Raw genomic sequence first — 25,298 nt, forward strand, 5'->3', positions numbered from 1 at the left:
ACGTCACCGAGTGTTTCCGAAAACGACTACGGGAAGCCAAGTGCAATAATATCGTGGTCGGGTAGCACACACTCTGCAAAGCCTGGTAACAACACTAATGCAGAGTGGTGGCTGTTCTACAGGTTACTGAAAGGAGAACTGTCTTGAAATCATTCACAGTGCGAAACATTGTCCTTACGCACCACTGTACTTGTTTACCGTAACGTCACCGAGTGTTTCCGAAAACGACTACGGGAAGCCAAATGCAATAATATCGTGGTCGGGTAGCACACACTCTGCAAAGCCTGGTAACAACACTAATGCAGAGTGGTGGCTGTTCTACAGATTACTGAAAGGAGAACTGTCTTGAAATCATTCACAGTGCGATACATTGTCCTTACGCACCACTGTATTTGTTTACCGTAACGTCACCGAGTGTTTCCGAAAACGACTACGGGAAGCCAAGTGCAATAATATCGTGGTCGGGTAGCACACACTCTGCAAAGCCTGGTAACAACACTAATGCAGAGTGGTGGCTGTTCTACAGATTACTTAAAGGAGAACTGTCTTGAAATCATTCACAGTGCGATACATTGTCCTTACGCACCACTGTATTTGTTTACCGTAACGTCACCGAGTGTTTCCGAAAACGACTACGGGAAGCCAAGTGCAATAATATCGTGGTCGGGTAGCACACACTCTGCAGAGCCTGGTAACAACACTAATGCAGAGTGGTGGCTGTTCTACAGATTACTGAAAGGAGAAACTGTCTTGAAATCATTCACAGTGCGATACATTGTCCTTACGCACCACTGTACTTGTTTACCGTAATGTCACCGAGTGTTTCCGAAAACGACTACGGGAAGCCAAGTGCAATAATATCGTGGTCGGGTAGCACACACTCTGCAAAGCCTGGTAACAACACTAATGCAGAGTGGTGGCTGTTCTACAGATTACTGAAAGGAGAACTGTCTTGAAATCATTCACAGTGCGATACATTGTCCTTACTCACCTCTGTACTTGTTTACCGTAACGTCACCGAGTGTTTCCGAAAACGACTACGGGAAGCCAAGTGCAATAATATCGTGGTCGGGTAGCACACACTCTGCAAAGCCTGGTAACAACACTAATGCAGAGTGGTGGCTGTTCTACAGATTACTGAAAGGAGAACTGTCTTGAAATCATTCACAGTGCGATACATTGTCCTTACGCACCACTGTACTTGTTTACCGTAACATCACCGAGTGTTTCCGAAAACGACTACGGGAAGCCAAGTGCAATAATATCGTGGTCGGGTATCACACACTCTGCAAAGCCTGGTAACAACACTAATGCAGAGTGGTGGCTGTTCTACAGATTACTGAAAGGAGAACTGTCTTGAAATAATTCACAGTGCGATACATTGTCCTTACGCACCACTGTACTTGTTTACCGTAACGTCACCGAGTGTTTCCGAAAACGACTACGGGAAGCCAAGTGCAATAATATCGTGGTCGGGTAGCACACACTCTGCAAAGCCTGGTAACAACACTAATGGAGAGTGGTGGCTGTTCTACAGATTAATGAAAGGAGAACTGTCTTGAAATCATTCACAGTGCGATACATTGTCCTTACGCACCACTGTACTTGTTTACCGTAACGTCACCGAGTGTTTCCAAAAACGACTACGTGAAGCCAAGTGCAATAATATGGTGGTCGGGTAGCACACACTCTGCAAAGCCTGGTAACAACACTAATGCAGAGTGGTGGCTGTTCTACAGATTAATGAAAGGAGAACTGTCTTGAAATCATTCACAGTGCGATACATTGTCCTTACTCACCACTGTACTTGTTTACCGTAACGTCACCGAGTGTTTCCGAAAACGACTACGGGAAGCCAAGTGCAATAATATCGTGGTCGGGTAGCACACACTCTGCAAAGCCTGGTAACAACACTAATGCAGAGTGGTGGCTGTTCTACAGATTACTGAAAGGAGAACTGTCTTGAAATCATTCACAGTGCGATACATTGTCCTTACGCACCACTTACTTGTTTACCGTAACGTCACCGAGTGTTTCCGAAAACGACTACGGGAAGCCAAGTGCAATAATATGGTGGTCGGGTAGCACACACTCTGCAAAGCCTGGTAACAACACTAATGCAGAGTGGTGGCTGTTCTACAGATTACTGAAAGGAGAACTGTCTTGAAATCATTCACAGTGCGATACATTGTCCTTACGCACCACTGTATTTGTTTATTGTAACGTCACCGAGTGTTTCCGAAAACGACTACGGGAAGCCAAGTGCAATAATATCGTGGTCAGGTAGCACACACTCTGCAAAGCCTGGTAACAACACTAATGCAGAGTGGTGGCTGTTCTACAGATTAATGAAAGGAGAACTGTCTTGAAATCATTCACAGTGCGATACATTGTCCTTACTCACCTCTGTACTTGTTTACCGTAACGTCACCGAGTGTTTCCGAAAACGACTACGGGAAGCCAAGTGCAATAATATCGTGGTCGGGTAGCACACACTCTGCAAAGCCTGGTAACAACACTAATGCAGAGTGGTGGCTGTTCTACAGGTTACTGAAAGGAGAACTGTCTTGAAATCATTCACAGTGCGAAACATTGTCCTTACGCACCACTGTACTTGTTTACCGTAACGTCACCGAGTGTTTCCGAAAACGACTACGGGAAGCCAAGTGCAATAATATCGTGGTCGGGTAGCACACACTCTGCAAAGCCTGGTAACAACACTAAAGCAGAGTGGTGGCTGTTCTACAGGTTACTGAAAGGAGAACTGTCTTGAAATCATTCACAGTGCGAAACATTGTCCTTACGCACCACAGTACTTGTTTACCGTAACGTCACCGAGTGTTTCCGAAAACGACTACGGGAAGCCAAGTGCAATAATATCGTGTTCGGGTAGCACACACTCTGTAAACCCTGGTAACAACACTAATGCAGAGTGGTGGCTGTTCTACAGATTACTGAAAGGAGAACTGTCTTGAAATCATTCACAGTGCGATACATTGTCCTTACGCACCACTGTACTTGTTTACCGTAACATCACCGAGTGTTTCCGAAAACGACTACGGGAAGCCAAGTGCAATAATATCGTGGTCGGGTATCACACACTCTGCAAAGCCTGGTAACAACACTAATGCAGAGTGGTGGCTGTTCTACAGATTACTGAAAGGAGAACTGTCTTGAAATAATTCACAGTGCGATACATTGTCCTTACGCACCACTGTACTTGTTTACCGTAACGTCACCGAGTGTTTCCGAAAACGACTACGGGAAGCCAAGTGCAATAATATCGTGGTCGGGTAGCACACACTCTGCAAAGCCTGGTAACAACACTAATGGAGAGTGGTGGCTGTTCTACAGATTAATGAAAGGAGAACTGTCTTGAAATCATTCACAGTGCGATACATTGTCCTTACGCACCACTGTACTTGTTTACCGTAACGTCACCGAGTGTTTCCAAAAACGACTACGTGAAGCCAAGTGCAATAATATGGTGGTCGGGTAGCACACACTCTGCAAAGCCTGGTAACAACACTAATGCAGAGTGGTGGCTGTTCTACAGATTAATGAAAGGAGAACTGTCTTGAAATCATTCACAGTGCGATACATTGTCCTTACTCACCACTGTACTTGTTTACCGTAACGTCACCGAGTGTTTCCGAAAACGACTACGGGAAGCCAAGTGCAATAATATCGTGGTCGGGTAGCACACACTCTGCAAAGCCTGGTAACAACACTAATGCAGAGTGGTGGCTGTTCTACAGATTACTGAAAGGAGAACTGTCTTGAAATCATTCACAGTGCGATACATTGTCCTTACGCACCACTTACTTGTTTACCGTAACGTCACCGAGTGTTTCCGAAAACGACTACGGGAAGCCAAGTGCAATAATATGGTGGTCGGGTAGCACACACTCTGCAAAGCCTGGTAACAACACTAATGCAGAGTGGTGGCTGTTCTACAGATTACTGAAAGGAGAACTGTCTTGAAATCATTCACAGTGCGATACATTGTCCTTACGCACCACTGTATTTGTTTATTGTAACGTCACCGAGTGTTTCCGAAAACGACTACGGGAAGCCAAGTGCAATAATATCGTGGTCAGGTAGCACACACTCTGCAAAGCCTGGTAACAACACTAATGCAGAGTGGTGGCTGTTCTACAGATTAATGAAAGGAGAACTGTCTTGAAATCATTCACAGTGCGATACATTGTCCTTACTCACCTCTGTACTTGTTTACCGTAACGTCACCGAGTGTTTCCGAAAACGACTACGGGAAGCCAAGTGCAATAATATCGTGGTCGGGTAGCACACACTCTGCAAAGCCTGGTAACAACACTAATGCAGAGTGGTGGCTGTTCTACAGGTTACTGAAAGGAGAACTGTCTTGAAATCATTCACAGTGCGAAACATTGTCCTTACGCACCACTGTACTTGTTTACCGTAACGTCACCGAGTGTTTCCGAAAACGACTACGGGAAGCCAAGTGCAATAATATCGTGGTCGGGTAGCACACACTCTGCAAAGCCTGGTAACAACACTAAAGCAGAGTGGTGGCTGTTCTACAGGTTACTGAAAGGAGAACTGTCTTGAAATCATTCACAGTGCGAAACATTGTCCTTACGCACCACAGTACTTGTTTACCGTAACGTCACCGAGTGTTTCCGAAAACGACTACGGGAAGCCAAGTGCAATAATATCGTGTTCGGGTAGCACACACTCTGTAAACCCTGGTAACAACACTAATGCAGAGTGGTGGCTGTTCTACAGATTACTGAAAGGAGAACTGTCTTGAAATCATTCACAGTGCGATACATTGTCCTTACGCACCACTGTACTTGTTTACCGTAACGTCACCGAGTGTTTCCGAAAACGACTACGGGAAGCCAAGTGCAATAATATCGTGGTCGGGTAGCACACACTCTGCAAAGCCTGGTAACAACACTAATGCAGAGTGGTGGCTGTTCTACAGATTAATGAAAGGAGAACTGTCTTGAAATCATTCACAGTGCGATACATTGTCCTTACTCACCACTGTACTTGTTTACCGTAACGTCACCGAGTGTTTCCGAAAACGACTACGGGAAGCCAAGTGCAATAATATCGTGGTCGGGTAGCACACACTCTGCAAAGCCTGGTAACAACACTAATGCAGAGTTGTGGCTGTTCTACAGGTTACTGAAAGGAGAACTGTCTTGAAATCATTCACAGTGCGAAACATTGTCCTTACGCACCACTGTACTTGTTTACCGTAACGTCACCGAGTGTTTCCGAAAACGACTACGGGAAGCCAAGTGCAATAATATCGTGTTCGGGTAGCACACACTCTGTAAAGCCTGGTAACAACACTAATGCAGAGTGGTGGCTGTTCTACAGATTACTGAAAGGAGAACTGTCTTGAAATCATTCACAGTGCGATACATTGTCCTTACGCACCACTGTACTTGTTTACCGTAACGTCACCGAGTGTTTCCGAAAACGACTACGGGAAGCCAAGTGCAATAATATCGTGGTCGGGTAGCACACACTCTGCAAAGCCTGGTAACAACACTAATGCAGAGTGGTGGCTGTTCTACAGATTAATGAAAGGAGAACTGTCTTGAAATCATTCACAGTGCGATACATTGTCCTTACTCACCACTGTACTTGTTTACCGTAACGTCACCAAGTGTTTCCGAAAACGACTACGGGAAGCCAAGTGCAATAATATCGTGGTCGGGTAGCACACACTCTGCAAAGCCTGGTAACAACACTAATGCAGAGTGTTGGCTGTTCTACAGGTTACTGAAAGGAGAACTGTCTTGAAATCATTCACAGTGCGATACATTGTCCTTACGCACCACTGTACTTGTTTACCGTAACGTCACCGAGTGTTTCCGAAAACGACTACGGGAAGCCAAGTGCAATAATATCGTGGTCGGGTAGCACACACTCTGCAAAGCCTGGTAACAACACTAATGCAGAGTGGTGGCTGTTCTACAGATTACTGAAAGGAGAACTGTCTTGAAATCATTCACAGTGTGATACATTGTCCTTACGCACCACTGTATTTGTTTACCGTAACGTCACCGAGTGTTTCCGAATACGACTACGGGAAGCCAAGTGCAATAATATCGTGGTCGGGTAGCACACACTCTGCAAAGCCTGGTAACAACACTAATGCAGAGTGGTGGCTGTTCTACAGATTACTGAAAGGAGAACTGTCTTGAAATCATTCACAGTGCGATACATTGTCCTTACGCACCACTGTATTTGTTTACCGTAACGTCACCGAGTGTTTCCGAAAACGACTACGGGAAGCCAAGTGCAATAATATCGTGGTCGGGTAGCACACACTCTGCAAAGCCTGGTAACAACACTAATGCAGAGTGGTGGCTGTTCTACAGATTACTGAAAGGAGAACTGTCTTGAAATCATTCACAGTGCGATACATTGTCCTTACGCACCACTGTACTTGTTTACCGTAATGTCACCGAGTGTTTCCGAAAACGACTACAGGAAGCCAAGTGCAATAATATCGTGGTCGGGTAGCACACACTCTGCAAAGCCTGGTAACAACACTAATGCAGAGTGGTGGCTGTTCTACAGATTACTGAAAGGAGAACTGTCTTGAAATCATTCACAGTGCGATACATTGTCCTTACTCACCTCTGTACTTGTTTACCGTAACGTCACCGAGTGTTTCCGAAAACGACTACGGGAAGCCAAGTGCAATAATATCGTGGTCGGGTAGCACACACTCTGCAAAGCCTGGTAACAACACTAATGCAGAGTGGTGGCTGTTCTACAGATTACTGAAAGGAGAACTGTCTTGAAATCATTCACAGTGCGATACATTGTCCTTACGCACCACTGTACTTGTTTACCGTAACGTCACCGAGTGTTTCCGAAAACGACTACGGGAAGCCAAGTGCAATAATATCGTGGTCGGGTAGCACACACTCTGCAAAGCCTGGTAACAACACTAACGGAGAGTGGTGGCTGTTCTACAGATTACTGAAAGGAGAACTGTCTTGAAATCATTCACAGTGTGATACATTGTCCTTACGCACCACTGTACTTGTTTACCGTAACGTCACCGAGTGTTTCCGAAAACGACTACGGGAAGCCAAGTGCAATAATATCGTGGTCGGGTAGCACACACTCTGCAAAGCCTGGTAACAACAGTAATGCAGAGTGGTGGCTGTTCTACAGATTAATGAAAGGAGAACTGTCTTGAAATCATTCACAGTGCGATACATTGTCCTTACGCACCACTGTACTTGTTTACCGTAACGTCACCGAGTGTTTCCGAAAACGACTACGGGAAGCCAAGTGCAATAATATCGTGGTCGGGTAGCACACACTCTGCAAACCTTGGTAACAACACTAATGCAGAGTGGTGGCTGTTCTACAGATTAATGAAAGGAGAACTGTCTTGAAATCATTCACAGTGCGATACATTGTCCTTACTCACCACTGTACTTGTTTACCGTAACGTCACCGAGTGTTTCCGAAAACGACTACGGGAAGCCAAGTGCAATAATATCGTGGTCGGGTAGCACACACTCTGCAAAGCCTGGTAACAACACTAATGCAGAGTGGTGGCTGTTCTACAGATTACTGAAAGGAGAACTGTCTTGAAATCATTCACAGTGCGATACATTGTCCTTACGCACCACTGTACTTGTTTACCGTAACGTCACCGAGTGTTTCCGAAAACGACTACGGGAAGCCAAGTGCAATAATATCGTGGTCGGGTAGCACACACTCTGCAAAGCCGGGTAACAACACTAATGCAGAGTGGTGGCTGTTCTACAGATTAATGAAAGGAGAACTGTCTTGAAATCATTCACAGTGCGATACATTGTCCTTACGCACCACTGTACTTGTTTACCGTAACGTCACCGAGTGTTTCCGAAAACGACTACGGGAAGCCAAGTGCAATAATATCGTGGTCGGGTAGCAACACTCTGCAAAGCCTGGTAACAACACTAATGCAGAGTGGTGGCTGTTCTACAGATTACTGAAAGGAGAACTGTCTTGAAATCATTCACAGTGCGATACATTGTCCTTACGCACCATTGTACTTGTTTACCGTAACGTCACCGAGTGTTTCCGAAAACGACTACGGGAAGCCAAGTGCAATAATATCGTGGTCGGGTAGCACACACTCTGCAAAGCCTGGTAACAACACTAATGCAGAGTGGTGGCTGTTCTACAGATTACTGAAAGGAGAACTGTCTTGAAATCATTCACAGTGCGATACATTGTCCTTACGCACCACTGTACTTGTTTACCGTAACGTCACCGAGTGTTTCCGAAAACGACTACGGGAAGCCAAGTGCAATAATATCGTGGTCGGGTAGCACACACTCTGCAAAGCCTGGTAACAACACTAATGCAGAGTGGTGGCTGTTCTACAGATTACTGAAAGGAGAACTGTCTTGAAATCATTCACAGTGCGATACATTGTCCTTACGCACCACTTTACTTGTTTACCGTAACGTTACCGAGTGTTTCCGAAAACGACTACGGGAAGCCAAGTGCAATAATATCGTGGTCGGGTAGCACACACTCTGCAAAGCCTGGTAACAACACTAATGCAGAGTGGTGACTGTTCTACAGATTACTGAAAGGAGAACTGTCTTGAAATCATTCACAGTGCGATACATTGTCCTTACGCACCACTGTACTTGTTTACCGTAACGTCACCGAGTGTTTCCGAAAACGACTACGGGAAGCCAAGTGCAATAATATCGTGGTCGGGTAGCACACACTCTGCAAAGCCTGGTAACAACACTAATGCAGAGTGGTGGCTGTTCTACAGATTACTGAAAGGAGAACTGTCTTGAAATCATTCACAGTGCGATACATTGTCCTTACGCACCACTGTACTTGTTTACCGTAACGTCACCGAGAGTTTCCGAAAACGACTACGGGAAGCCAAGTGCAATAATATCGTGGTCGGGTAGCACACACTCTGCAAAGCCTGGTAACAACACTAATGCAGAGTGGTGGCTGCTCTACAGATTACTGAAAGGAGAACTGTCTTGAAATCATTCACAGTGCGATACATTGTCCTTACGCACCACTGTACTTGTTTACCGTAACGTCACCGAGTGTTTCCGAAAACGACTACGGGAAGCCAAGTGCAATAATATCGTGGTCGGGTAGCACACACTCTGCAAAGCCTGGTAACAACACTAATGCAGAGTGGTGGCTGTTCTACAGATTACTGAAAGGAGAACTGTCTTGAAATCATTCACAGTGCGATACATTGTCCTTACGCACCACTGTACTTGTTTACCGTAACGTCACCGAGTGTTTCCGAAAACGACTACGGGAAGCCAAGTGCAATAATATCGTGGTCGGGTAGCACACACTCTGCAAAGCCTGGTAACAACACTAATGCAGAGTGGTGGCTGTTCTACAGATTACTGAAAGGAGAACTGTCTTGAAATCATTCACAGTGCGATACATTGTCCTTACGCACCACTGTACTTGTTTACCGTAACGTCACCGAGTGTTTCCGAAAACGACTACGGGAAGCCAAGTGCAATAATATCGTGGTCGGGTAGCACACACTCTGCAAAGCCTGGTAACAACACTAATGCAGAGTGGTGGCTGTTCTACAGATTACTGAAAGGAGAACTGTCTTGAAATCATTCACAGTGCGATACATTGTCCTTACGCACCACTGTACTTGTTTACCGTAACGTCACCGAGTGTTTCCGAAAACGACTACGGGAAGCCAAGTGCAATAATATCGTGGTCGGGTAGCACACACTCTGCAAAGCCTGGTAACAACACTAATGCAGATTGGTGGCTGTTCTACAGATTACTGAAAGGAGAACTGTCTTGAAATCATTCACAGTGCGATACATTGTCCTTACGCACCACTGTACTTGTTTACTGTAACGTCACCGAGTGTTTCCGAAAACGACTACGGGAAGCCAAGTGCAATAATATCGTGGTCGGGTAGCACACACTCTGCAAAGCCTGGTAACAACACTAATGCAGAGTGGTGGCTGTTCTACAGATTACTGAAAGGAGAACTGTCTTGAAATCATTCACAGTGCGATACATTGTCCTTACGCACCACTGTACTTGTTTACCGTAACGTCACCGAGTGTTTCCGAAAACGACTACGGGAAGCCAAGTGCAATAATATCGTGGTCGGGTAGCACACACTCTGCAAAGCCTGGTAACAACACTAATGCAGAGTGGTGGCTGTTCTACAGATTACTGAAAGGAGAACTGTCTTGAAATCATTCACAGTGCGATACATTGTCCTTACGCACCACTGTACTTGTTTACCGTAACGTCACCGAGTGTTTCCGAAAACGACTACGGGAAGCCAAGTGCAATAATATCGTGGTCGGGTAGCACACTCTCTGCAAAGCCTGGTAACAACACTAATGCAGAGTGGTGGCTGTTCTACAGATTACTGAAAGGAGAACTGTCTTGAAATAATTCACAGTGCGATACATTGTCCTTACGCACCACTGTACTTGTTTACCGTAACGTCACCGAGTTTCTCCGAAAACGACTACGGGAAGCCAAGTGCAATAATATCGTGGTCGGGTATCACACACTCTGCAAAGCCTGGTAACAACACTAATGCAGAGTGGTGGCTGTTCTACAGATTACTGAAAGGAGAACTGTCTTGAAATCATTCACAGTGCGATACATTGTCCTTACTCACCTCTGTACTTGTTTACCGTAACGTCACCGAGTGTTTCCGAAGACGGCTACGGGAAGCCAAGTGCAATAATATCGTGGTCGGGTAGCACACACTCTGCAAAGCCTGGTAACAACACTAATGCAGAGTGGTGGCTGTTCTACAGATTACTGAAAGGAGAACTGTCTTGAAATCATTCACAGTGCGATACATTGTCCTTACTCACCTCTGTACTTGTTTACCGTAACGTCACCGAGTGTTTCCGAAAACGACTACGGGAAGCCAAGTGCAATAATATCGTGGTCGGGTAGCACACTCTCTGCAAAGCCTGGTAACAACACTAATGCAGAGTGGTGGCTGTTCTACAGATTACTGAAAGGAGAACTGTCTTGAAATCATTCACAGTGCGATACATTGTCCTTACGCACCACTGTACTTGTTTACCGTAACGTCACCGAGTGTTTCCGAAAACGACTACGGGAAGCCAAGTGCAATAATATCGTGATCGGGTAGCACACACTCTGCAAAGCCTGGTAACAACACTAATGCAGAGTGGTGGCTGTTCTACAGATTACTGAAAGGAGAACTGTCTTGAAATCATTCACAGTGCGATACATTGTCCTTACTCACCTCTGTAATTGTTTAGCGTAACGTCACCGAGTGTTTCCGAAAACGACTACGGGAAGCCAAGTGCAATAATATCGTGGTCGGGTAGCACACACTCTGCAAAGCCTGGTAACAACACTAATGCAGAGTGGTGGCTGTTCTACAGATTACTGAAAGGAGAACTGTCTTGAAATCATTCACAGTGCGATACATTGTCCTTACGCACCACTGTACTTGTTTACCGTAACGTCACCGAGTGTTTCCGAAAACGACTACGGGAAGCCAAGTGCAATAATATCGTGGTCGGGTAGCACACACTCTGCAAAGCCTGGTAACAACACTAATGCAGAATGGTGGCTGTTCTACAGATTACTGAAAGGAGAACTGTCTTGAAATCATTCACAGTGCGATACATTGTCCTTACGCACCACTGTACTTGTTTACCGTAACGTCACCGAGTGTTTCCGAAAACGACTATGGGAAGCCAAGTGCAATAATATCGTGGTCGGGTAGCACACACTCTGCAAAGCCTGGTAACAACACTAATGCAGAGTGGTGGCTGTTCTACAGATTACTGAAAGGAGAACTGTCTTGAAATCATTCACAGTGCGATACATTGTCCTTACGCACCACTGTACTTGTTTACCGTAACGTCACCGAGTGTTTCCGAAAACGACTACGGGAAGCCAAGTGCAATAATATCGTGGTCGGGTAGCACACACTCTGCAAAGCCTGGTAACAACACTAATGCAGAGTGGTGGCTGTTCTACAGATTACTGAAAGGAGAACTGTCTTGAAATCATTCACAGTGCGATACATTGTCCTTACGCACCACTGTACTTGTTTACTGTAACGTCACCGAGTGTTTCCGAAAACGACTACGGGAAGCCAAGTGCAATAATATCGTGGTCGGGTAGCACACACTCTGCAAAGCCTGGTAACAACACTAATGCAGAGTGGTGGCTGTTCTACAGATTACTGAAAGGAGAACTGTCTTGAAATCATTCACAGTGCGATACATTGTCCTTACGCACCACTGTACTTGTTTACTGTAACGTCACCGAGTGTTTCCGAAAACGACTACGGGAAGCCAAGTGCAATAATATGGTGGTCGGGTAGCACACACTCTGCAAAGCCTGGTAACAACACTAATGCAGAGTGGTTGCTGTTCTACAGGTTACTGAAACTCTAATCAATGACATACCCGCCGATGGAGTTTACATGTGCGATGTTACGCTGGCATCCGACCATGTCTGTTTTTGTCGGGTAATTTGATTGATTTACATAACCACCTGCATTTTTGGTTTCCAATGATCGCATATCTTCCGTGCTTGGATTCAATGTCTTCTACGTCTGTTCACGTTTTCAGATGTGGTCGCCTGGTGAACGACTTTGAACGGTCCACTCGAGGCGAACACGCGACGTCGCAGACCGCACGGCCGGCGCGCGTCACTCGACACACGCCTTCGCAAAAAGCCCCTCGCGCTGTGCGGCCGCCGCTGGTGCACCCGTTCCCAGGCGGGGAGGAAGAAAGAGCCTGCGGCCGGAAAGCTGTTTGCGGAGCACTCCGGCACGCAAGAAGGCAGCGCCGACAAATATCCCACCTAATTTATGAGTGAGTTCGCGCTCCGCGGCGGCCAGCGTGTGGCTACGTGTCTGTGTGTGTGTGTGTGTGTGTGTGTGTGTGTGTGTGTGTGTCTCTGTGTGCACTGTGTGTGTGTGAGTTCGCGCTCCGCGGCGGGCAGCGTGTGGCTACGTGTGTGTGTGTGTGTGTGTGTGTGTGTGTGTGTGTGTCTGTGTGCGCTGTGTGTGTGTGTGTGTGTGTGTGTGTGTATGTGCGCGCGCAGCTGCCACGCAGGCTTCTGAGTCAGCGGCGGGCGCACATGTGTGGCCGGGAATGCCTGCACGCGCTCTAGCTCACGAGCGGCTCAGGCGGCATCACCCACACCAATCGCTGAGGGAGCAGAGCACCGGCAACACTGATACCAAAGAAAATCGCTGTTTCGTCCGAGACAGACACCAATCACTCACTTTTGGTGTTTTCTCACACTTACTCAATACATTTCGAAATGCAAGCCGTAACTCCCTATTGAAGAAAATACACTGCGTGATCAAAAGCATCCGGACACCCTCAAAAGCCGGCCGCGGTGGTCTAGCGGTTCTAGGCGCTGAGTCCGGAACCGCTCGACTGCTACGGTCGCAGGTTCGAATCCTGCCTCGGGCAAGGATGTGTGTGATGTCCTTAGGTTAGTTAGGTTTAAGTAGTTCTAAGTTCTAGGGGACTGATGACCACAGATGTTAAGTCCCTTAGTGCTCAGAGCCATTTGAACCATTTTGAACACCCTCAAAGAAAAAAAAAAAGTTTCTCATATTAAGTGCATTGTGCTGCCACCTACTGCCAGGTACTCCATATCAGCGACGTCAGTAGTCGTTAGACATCTTGAGAGGGCAGAATGGGGCGCGCCAATCGGGCGCTGATAACCCCGCAGTTGAGCGCCCCACAAACCAAACATCATCATCATCATCAGAATGGGGCGCTCCGCGGAGCTCACGGGCCTCGAACGTGGTCAGCTGATTGGGTGTCACTTGTGTCATACGACCGTACGCGAGATTTCCACACTCCTAAACATCCCTAGGTCCACTGTTTCGGATGTGATAGTGAAGTGGAAACGTGAAGGGACACGTACACCACAAAAGTGTACAGGAAGTCCTCGTCTGTTGACTGGTAGAGACCGCCGACAGTTGAAGAGGGTCGTAATGTGTAATAGGCAGACATCTATCCGGACCATCACACAGGAATTCCAAACTGCATCAGGATCCGCTGCAAGTTCTATGACAGTTAGACGGGAGGTGAGAAAACTAACGTTGTATAGAGGGACGAAACACGGTACACAATGTGGCGATCGGTGTGGGTATGGCAAATGCCCAGTGAACGTCATCTGCCAGCCTCTGTAGCGCCAAGACTAAAATTCTGAGGCGGTGGTGTTATGGTATGGTCGTGTTTTTCATGGAGGGGATTGCACTCCTTGTTTTGTGTGGCACTATCACAACACAGGCCTACATTGATGCTTTAAGCACCTTATTGCTTCTCACTGTTAGAGAGCAATTCGGGGATAGCGACTGCATCTTTCAACACGATCGAGCACCTGTTCAGATTGTACGGCCTTTGGTGTTGTAGTTACATGACAACAACATCCCTGAAATGAACTGGCCTGCACAGGATCCTGAACTGAATCCTATAGAATACCTTTGGAATGTTTTGGAACACCGATTTCGTACCAGGCCTCATCAACCGACATCGATACCTCAGTGCAGCACTCCGTGAAGAATGGGCTGCCATTCCCCAAGAAACTTGCCAGCACCTGACTGAAAGTATGCCTGCGAGAGTGGAAAGTGTCATTACGGCTAAGGGTGGGCCAACACCGTACTGAATTCAAGCATTGCCGATGGAGGGCGCCACGAACTTGTAGTCATTTTCAGTCAAGTGTCCGGATACTTTTGATCACATAGAGTATTATGTATGGGATTCTCTTTTAGTACACGCCTAGGTTTTGTTTTAATTACGAAACAGGATTGCTCCTGCTTATAATTAGCGAGAAGATTATGAAGGTAAAATTAGAGAAATTCGAGCTCATACGCTGGCTTAACAGTAAGCGTTCATCCCGTGGACCAATCGTGGCCGTAACAGAAAAGATGAGAAGTGACAGTGGTTGACAAAGTACCCTCCGTCACACACCTTTAGGTGTGTTCCGTTGTATACATATAGCTATAGATGTAGATACATACAGTTACACTACGTTGCGCAGCTGGTTCACAGAGAGACATTAAACCATCTACATGGTGAGAAATTACAAGTGATGTTCCACAGGGTTCAGCAACGCGTCCGATACTGATGTTGCTCAATGTTTAATCAGTGACTAGCTTATAAGGATCATGAGACAGAATCAATCGGTGCTACAGGTGATACTGCCGAGCAAAGAAGCATAAAGAAAACATCATGTTACTAGCCTTGTGCATCTCATACTAAATATCTGTTGGGGCCAATGTCATTCGTGTTTTATTGTAAAATTTTACAACAAAGCCTTACAGCATTCGACTACTATATTTAGTTATGCATTTTAACTATAGATATTTGTGGGTGAGATGCATATTGTACTACACAAGAGCATTAGGGCTCCAACAATCGCTTATGCCATATGATGATTTTACGAGTCCATTTTCCTTCTCAAGAAAACAAATTTATGTTACGTAGTTGAAAACACGGCAGAGGGTTAATAAACCTTTCACTCTGCAGTTCACGGCTGTTATTTTCCAAACCTATTAAATTAAGTGTTGTTAAAGTTATTGGCTCTTTTTGTGTATCTGAACTTGCTCCAAACTTCGATAAAACAGAGTTTACCAAATTTGGTACTGAACAAAATACATTTATTTTAATTAAAGTAGTGTACCGAAACGGATTAACAGAACAGGATAACAAAGTTCCAATTTCATGGATGTTTACACTGACAGATACGAAAACTGGAAAATTCATATAGTATACCATCTGAAATGTTTAAGTTCATCTACTTTTAGAATTGAAATAACTGCTAATTTAGAGGCATATAAATCAGTACGTTACTATATTTTACATTTTTATTGATTACTGTCCTACAGGATAATATTTTGGGTTTACTCCTCAGCCATAAAAAGATTAATTAGCGCAAAAGAAAGGTATTTATATTTGAGGTTCACACACCTACATTATTTATTTACATAAATGAATACGTAGATGTAGATGTCCTGGTAACTGTTTAAGCAGTTGCGTGTACTCTCTCACTTCACATTAACCCACTTATGAAATTTGTTCTCAAAAGACTGCTTGAGTATGAGAGTAATAGAGATATACACAAACTTAATACTAGAAGAAAAATATGAATTGCACTACCCTCTAATTAATTCATCGGTTATACTGAACGGAACGTAAAGTACAGTTATAAAACACTATGTGAAACTGCTAATGTAAATGAAACGTCTGACATCAGTAAGGTTTTCAGCTGTAGTCTGAAGTTATTACTCATTAACAATCCCTTCCACGCCACAGGAATTCTTGAATATCGATTAGAAACTACAATCTTAGTGTAACAGATATATTGTAATGGGTGTATGCATTGACGAAAGAATACAAAGGACCAAGTAATAAGGCTCAACGTATCCCAAGCTTCGCCTAGTCTTACTTAATAGATTTATCAGTGATGTGCCAAAGATAAGGATCTAATAGTAACGTTCACCGATGATACTAACCTCATGTCTTCAAATCACTTTGTTCGTAAGTTCAAGAAAATAATTTATGACACAAACTGCAAACTACTAAATTGGTAAACACAAATGAATTGCTGCTGTACAAAGACAAACCAGTGGGTACAGATTTTTGTTCATCACAGATGGTATCGTCGACGACCAATGATGTGAGAATTGAGAATGTGCCCATTAACTAAGAGATAACCAAAAAATTTCTTAGGTGGTTGCCCGATAACATACGGCAGTGGGTCAAACACAAAGATAAATTATTAATTAGACTAGGCTGTTCCTTCAATAACTTTCTGAAACATACTAAATGCTGAGGCACAGAGATATTAAAATATATATATTTCACACTTTTGCACTCGATGATCGCTTACTGCTTTCCGCTTTGTGGTACATGTCACTGAAAGATATTTATTGTGCAGAATACTATACTTATGATAAATAAAGACCTCTCTCTTCCGCTGCTAGTCAGATGACAATATCACTTTTCTGTATGAAACAGAGTGTTTTATAACCGAGGCTTAGCATTTTCCTACAAAAAATACAGATATCTGTCATCATCAACCACGTCATTCCAATGATATCTTTATATTTAATCAATATATACGTAAAGGATCACACACTGTAACGAACATGGGTGTGACTTGTTTGATGTAACTGCGGATATCTAAATATGATATATTTATTAAAATGTGTGCCTAATTTAATTGTGGGTGTGTCTTTTAGTATATTAAGAGCTAAACATATATCTGCAAAGCTTACTGACTCATTTAAAAACATATTGCAAAAATAATTACTTAACATAAATAACGTGCCTCAGTTTATTGAATATTCAAAAACATTTTATATTTATATATGTACCTCAAACATTTACAGTTTACTGTGGCTTGATCTATATCTGTGTGTGTCGACATACAGCAAAATTTCTGTGATCAATAAACACAAAAACAATTTCATGTGAATCTTTCTAAAAAGTAAAGTTTATCAGGAATATTATCTTCTAAATATGTAACCAAAGTTATTAAACTACTATATTTGTTTCCACAAATCAAGGAAAAGTTACAGAAATAGCTATAATTCCAAAATATGGGCATAGAATGTGAAAAAGGGAACAACAGATCACATGACGAAGCATAACTATGATACGAAATCACAGAGACAAATGGAGAATGTATATTCGATATAGAAAATTTTTGTCATGGAGAAATTGAAATAATAAAAACAAAGTCATATTGAGTGTGTTTGGAGCAGTAATGAAGCACATACACCAGTGCATCTCAACCTTTCTGAGACAATTACACACATGTGCAATCAGATATTACCTATTAACCATGCCATTATCAACATCAGAATGAAAAGAACTATCTTTACGCCAGGCCGCAAGACGGGTAGAGATGTGGTTTCTTGAAGTTCATTTAGCGTTCTGAAATAATATTTTGGAAGTTAACGTATATTCCATTTACGAGTCATGATTAGTAAGTTAGCGAATTTTCTTGGCTATAAGAGAACATGTACAACTCTAGTTGGCCATCATTAAAATGAACCACTCAGAGAACAGCGCGTTCCCGCAATGTGGAGTCAGGAGACCGGTGCGGGCTGCAGTAGGGAGTTGTAATATGGGTACAGTCACCGGTCCTACTGTGGCTCAAATGTTTTTTTTTTTTTTAATTTGTAAAAATTCCGTTTTAAAAGTAACAAAGATCGCAGAGGGTCAAAATTGGATATGCACAACGACATCCGGTTCATAAATCATTTTGATGAAGTGCTCAAACCTTTCTCACTACATATCGTAACTGTGCATAGTGTAATACGTAGTCGCTTAGCGGCAAAGTAACGAAATGCATAGAACTTTTGGCGATCATAACAACAAATTGATGAGTGGGTGAAACGAAGAATATAAGCTCTTTACATTAAAATTTATTAATAGAACATCATGAGTTTGATACATAGATGAAGATCGGCTCTTACGAAATACCATTTACTTTTGTCGTTCAGTCTCCAAACTGAACTCATTGTTAGCTCTCAAGCCACTTAACGATAAACATCAACTATCTGGCAATAAATATTTGTATTTCTCTTAATAAAATGCAAAAAAATTATCACCGGGAGAAGTTTCAATATAGAATACATGAAACGTATTAATATTTGCGAATATGGGCAATCATCAGCTGTATAATGGAATGACGACAAAGAAAATTTGTGCCGGACTGGGACTCGAACCCGCGAATGATCAACTTACAATTAGGCTATCCGAGCACGACTCACGGCCACACTCAAACATCGTCAACCATGTGTCTCCAAGACATATTCGTACTGTCTTTATGTATATTCCTGTACAGAGGACACATTTTAATTCCCTATATGGGAATATACATTATGAATGTACTAGTGCAGGTTGCAGGCACATTGTTGTCTTTCATTATAAAGCTGATGGTTACCCACAATCGCAACTGTGAATATATTTTATTTATTTCATAACGACTGCAGTCGCCTGTTTCTTTGGCCACATGCATGTTGGTTCTGGCCGGCCGCTGTGGCCGAGCGGTACTAGGCCGTACTAGGCGCTTCAGTCCAGAACCGCGCTGCTGCTACTGTCGCAGCTTCGAATCCTGCTAGGGCATGGATGTGTGTGATGTCCTTAGGTTGGTTAGGCTTAAGAAGTTTAAGTCTAGGGGACTGATGACCTCAGATTTTACTGGTAAGTCCCATAGTGCTCAGAGCCATTTCAACCATTTGTTGGTTCAGTCTTGAAAAATGACCAAATTCATCGTACCAGGTGCCCTGCTGGCGCAGTTGGTGCTTTAATTTAAGAATGATAGATAATGAATTGTGTAAGTAATTGTGATCGAAAACACGTTATTGAAACACGGAACTCGTTGCTTTTTTCATAAATCGTATATCGATTGCGAACATTTGATCTATTCCAAATCGAGTGCTTTAGATGAAATTTCTTTGTAAAGTACACCCCAAAATTTTATGTTATGTAAGTTGGTTCTGATGCAACAAACACACTTACGGCCACTACGTACAATTTCTAGAAGTTACACACCCCTTTCATTATTGATCTTCCTACTTGTACATCTTTCTACTGCATATTTGATTTCTTTTTTAGATTATCCACAACTTCACTAACATGCACGACGGTCAGAACAACCTCTTATTCGCAAGGATGTAACAGGTTTTGTGGAGGCTAGATTTCATGAGCTAATCCTGCAAAGCCTCATATGTGAATACTTGAAACTTCCTGGCAGATTAAAACTGTGTGCCGGACAGAGACTCGAACTCGGGACCTTTGCCTTTCGCGGGCCAGTGCTCTACCATCTGAGCTACACGAGCACGACTCACGACCCGCCCTCACAGCTTCAGTTATGCCAGTACCTGGTCTCCTACCTTCCAAACTTCACATTTTGAAGCTGTGAGGACGGGTCGTGAGTCGTGCTTGGGTAGCTCAGATGGTAGAGCACTTGCCCGCGAAAGTCAAAGGTCCTGAGTTCGAGTCTCGGTCGGGCACACAGTTTTAATCTTCCACGAAGTTTCATATCAGCGCACACTCCGCTGCAGAGTGAAAATCTGATCCTGGAAACATACCCCAGGCTGTGGCTAAGCCATGTCTCCGCAATATCCTTTCTTCCAAGAGTGCTAGTTCTGCAAGTTTTGCAGAAGAACTTCTGTGAAGTTTGGAAGATAGGAGACGAGGTACAGGCAGAACTGAAGCTGTGAGGAAAGGTCGTGAGTCGTGCTTGGGTAGCTCAGATGGTAAGCCGGCACGGTAGCTCAGCGTGTTCGGTCAGAGAGCCGGTTGATCCCTGTAATAAAAAAAACTGCGTTGAAGGATCAACAAACGAACTTGAACGGATGACATGTGACGTCCGCAACGACCAAACACAACGATAAACAACGAACAAAGTGGGAAAAAAATCGTAGAGCACTTGCCCGCGAAAGGCAAAGGTCCTGAGTTCGAGTCTCGGTCCGGCACACAGTTTTAATCTGCCAGGAAGGTTTCATATTAGCACAGATTCCGCTGCAGAGTGAAAATCTCAGTATGTGAATACTTCTTATCTTCATTTTCAAATTTTTTAGAAAAATTATTGAAGCAAATGAGATATTTCAGTCGATTCAAGAGGTCAAAATAGCTCGATTATGATTAGTTTCACTTATAACACGATGTTTTAATTAGTACCACTTAATCAAAACTTCCAAAAAAGTACATCTATAGCTCTTATTATACTTTGCCTAGACCGAACTAAAATTTTAGATGTGGAGAATGCACTTCCTCAACCGTACAATGTCCCTCCTCCCCCCCTCCCCCTCCCCACACCCATAAAAAATCTTGGTATGCTGGTGACGCGCACGCGCGCGCTCATACACACACACACACACACACACACACACACACACACACAGAGTCACGCGCCCCATGCCTCCGCCCATCGCATCACGTTGGTCACCAATTGTCATGTTCACTGGTGTCGGCGCAATTGCAATTTAATACATGTATATTATTTTAAATCTCCAGTTTCGGCCTATGCCAGTGAGCTTAAAAAAAAAGTATCTCTGGGTGGTGTCCGAACCCCATTCCGGCCGAAATTAAGCCTTGATCTAGATAAAATTCAATTTTAGCTTCGTAATCCTCTGACTTCATTAGCCTGGAATTTTTCTGGTGACTGGTTTTTTGTGTGTTTTTAGCCCTTCCGGCGCCCTTTCCAAATTGGTTCAATCTGTGTATTATAAACACTGCTTGCATGTGAACAGAGACGGTAATTTTCGGACTCCGAATGCAATTTAGATGCACAGAATTATCCACAAAACTGGCCACCACTATAACTTAAAATTGTGTGACACTTCATTTGTTTTTGTAGTGGACAATAATAAATAAACATTATACAAAGATTTTGTTTCTTTTGTATAAGTTTAAGAACAAGCCAATAAAAAGTCCATGGATCTGCAACCGTGGATTATAACCAAACCAACCACCACAAGAAAAGTAGATCCACGGTAGTAGTGGAAAAGCGATCCAAAATCGTATGCTTGTGTGTGTGTGAGTGTGTGTGTCTGTTTTTTTGGGGCGCTCAACGACAAGGTTATCGGTACCCAATACCAAATTAGTAGAAACGGAGAAAACGAAACAAAAGAGATAGAAAGCCATCTGGGACGAAATCGCACTCTCTCTCCCCCAATCTCACCCATGATATCCCTCACATTCACAGTAGCTGAAATCATGGAGAATAGCTTTAAAATTTTCATATGCTCCAAAACTATTAAGTAAATGGAAGTGAGACATGAGGAAAGCTCAAATAGATTTACAGGAATAGTGTGTACGTGACTGGTCGATCATCGATACGATTTAAAAATGGTTAGTGAAGGCTTTTCAAATAAACGTATGCACATCACACACTGACGACACCGCTATCCTAACCAGCGTTTTCCTACTTCGGTGCTCCACACAGACGAAACTACGCATTTACGAACTGGGATGCCCCCTTGTAACATGGCCATTTTCCCGTACAACACAACAAACTAAGCGCCTTTCTTTACGTTGAATTCGTCTTACTAAGGTCCCACATACGATCTTTCGCGAACAGCATGCATCAATTTTACTTTTCCATCGGATATAACAAAAGACAGAGCGTAGTCGAGGAGTCGAACACTCGTTTTTTCGAGTACACTGCAGCAAATGTATGACATCGGCATCTATTCTAGCCACTTATCGTCCTTTCGTCAGATAATGCTATACGAGTCCGTGAACAGCGAAATGACTGATGTTTCAGGAGATCGTGATATTTGCCTTAACTGAGATGCTTGTTAGAAGCTTTACGTCTAGAAAATAATGCCTTAAAGTCAATCGACCAAGACTAGTGCTTCACCTCTCTTCTCCCGCTATCGCCATACCAGACGGCATGCAGCATTCTCGTACTGTGTACACAAAATGCTAGCAGTATGCAGAACTGCGGCTTTTGCATTTCATATTTCTCTGCAGGACCGTGGTAGCAACAACGTACTCAACATTCGCTACAGTTGTTGTTTTTATTTCAATTTAATTACTACTTCTTTCCAAACGTATGGAAACTAGTTAACATTTTTGACTGAGTCATGCAACAGGAATCATGCATTTCCATACTTACGTGTACGTAACCCTTCCCAGAAGGGTTTTTGTCCTCTTCCGACAACAGGGAAAACTTAATTCGGAGGAGTACTGGGAAATAGGGGGTTCTAAGAAAAGCACGTCACGGAATACAACAAGGACGTAACTTTCTGAGACGCACGGTGTGCGGCAAAATTGCGGTATCCGTGTCTGGCAGTCACGGAACTAGGAAGGAAAAGTCTCGCTTCTATGAGATAGTATGAGACAGCAACTGATGGACGCTCGTTAAGCTTTTTTTTCCGTCACAGTCCTCTGACTGGTTTGATGTGACCCTCCACAAGTTCCTCTCCTTCGACAACCTCTTCACCTCAGAATAGCACTTACAACCTATGTCCTAAATTATTTGCCGAGTGTATGCCTGTCTTTGACTCTCTCTACAATTTTTACCCTCACAGCTTCCTCTAACACAATGAAAGCTGTTCCCTGATGTCTCTACAGATGTCCTAGCATACTATCTCTCCTTCTTGTTAGTGTTTTCCATATATTCCTTTCCTCTCAGATCCGCCGAAGAACCTTCTCACTCGTTAGTTTATCAGTCCACCCAATTAGTTTGATACCAGTAGACTTCTCCTGGCAACGAATGCCCTTTTTGTCAGTGCTAATCAGCTTTTTATGTCTTCCTTGCTCCGTCCGTCATTGTTTATTTTGCTGCCTAGATAGGAGAATTCCTTAACTCCATATACTCCATGGTCATCAGGCCTGATGTTAAGTTTCTCGTTGTTCTCATTTCTGTTACATCTCATTACTTTCGTTTTTCTTCGATTTACTCTCAATCCATATTCTGCACTCATTAGACTGTTCATTCCATTCAGCATATCCGGTAATTCTTTTTCACTTTCACTCAGGAGTGCAATGCCATCAGCGAATATCCTTTCACCTTGAATTTTAATTCTACTCTCGCACCCTTCTTCTATTTCCATCATTGCTTCCTCGATGTATAGATTGAATAGTAGGTTCGAAAGACGATATCCCCAACTTACACCCTTTTTAATTCGAGCACTTCGTTCTTGGTCATCCACCATTATTGTTCCCTCTTGGCTCTTGCACATACTGTATATTAGACGTTTTCCCTGTAGATTACCCCTACTTTTCTCAGAATTTCGAACATCTTTCACCATTTGACATTGTCGAACACTTTTTCCAGGTCGACAGATCCTATGAACGCGTCTTGATTTTTCCTTAGCCTTGCTTCCAATATCAACCACAATGTCAGAATTGCCTCTCTGGCGCCTTTACTTTTCCTAAAGCCAAACTGATCGTCATCTAACAAATCCTCAATTTCCTTTTCCATTCTCCCTGTGAATAGTCGTCTTGTTGCCACTTCCCCCAATCATTTTAGAAATTCTGATGGAATGTTTTCTATCCCTTGTGCCTTATTCGATCTTGAATCTTCCAAAACCGTTTTAAATTCTGATTCTAATACCGGATCCCCTATCTGTTCTATATCGATTCCTGTTTCTTCTTCTACCATGTCCTCAGACAAGTCTTCCCCCTCATACACGCCTTCAACGTACTCTTTCCACCTATCCGGTATCCTCTGCCATTAAAAGTGGAAATCCCATTCCTCTCTTAATGTTAGTACCCTTGCTTTAAATTTCTTCGAAGATTGTTTTGACTTTTCATATATCGAGTCAGCCCTTCCTTACATTTTTCATGCAGCCATTTTGCACCCATTTCGCGTTAGCTTTCCTTCACTTTCTGTGTATGTCATTCGTATGTGACTTGAATTCTGGATCCCGAAAACACCTGAGCATTTTTGTATTTCCATCAGCTTTCCTCTGTTACCCACTGTTTCTTCGCAATTACTTTCTTTGCAATACATTTTCATTTCCACATCTGTGGTTGCTATTTGCAGAAATATCGATTCCTCTTCAACTGAACTGCCTATTGAGCTAGTCCTTATAGCAGTATCTATAGCCCCATCGGACTTAAAGCATATATCTTCATTCCTTAGTATTTCCGTATCACACTTCTTTGCATATTGATTCTTCTTGACTAGTCTCTTAAACTTCAGACTACTCTTCATCATTACCATATTGTGGTCTGAGTCTGTATCTACACCTGGACACGCCTTGCAATCAAATATCTGATTTCGAAATTTCTGCCTGATAAGGATGTAATCCAACAGAAATCTTCCAGTCTGTCTCGGCCTTCTCCGAGTACTTCCACCTCTTTTGATTCTTGAACATAGTATTCGCTATTAGTAGCTGAAAGCTATTAGTAGCTTAAATGTATGATAGAACACAACTAGTATTTCTTTTCTCTCACTCTTAGTATCAAGCCCGTATCCTCCCTAAACTCTTTCTTCTATTCCTTCCCCTACAACAGCATTCCAATCCCCCATGACTATAAGATTTGCATCTTCCTTTACGTGCTGAATAACCCGTTCAGTATACTCGAATACTTTTTCTCTTCATCTTCGGCTTGCGACGTCGGCATGTATACCTGAACTATCGTTGTCGATGCTGGTTTGCTTGCATATACTGTACACAAATGCCTATGACGCATTCCTTCTATCTCCTTCGTATAGGATTTACACGTCTCCATTTACTTGTTACACATGTTACTCAATAACTGTTCATTTTTCGATAAGCAATTAGCATTCCT

This window comes from Schistocerca cancellata, chromosome 2 (genome assembly GCF_023864275.1).
Source record: "Schistocerca cancellata isolate TAMUIC-IGC-003103 chromosome 2, iqSchCanc2.1, whole genome shotgun sequence".
Classification (NCBI taxonomy): domain Eukaryota; kingdom Metazoa; phylum Arthropoda; class Insecta; order Orthoptera; family Acrididae; genus Schistocerca; species Schistocerca cancellata.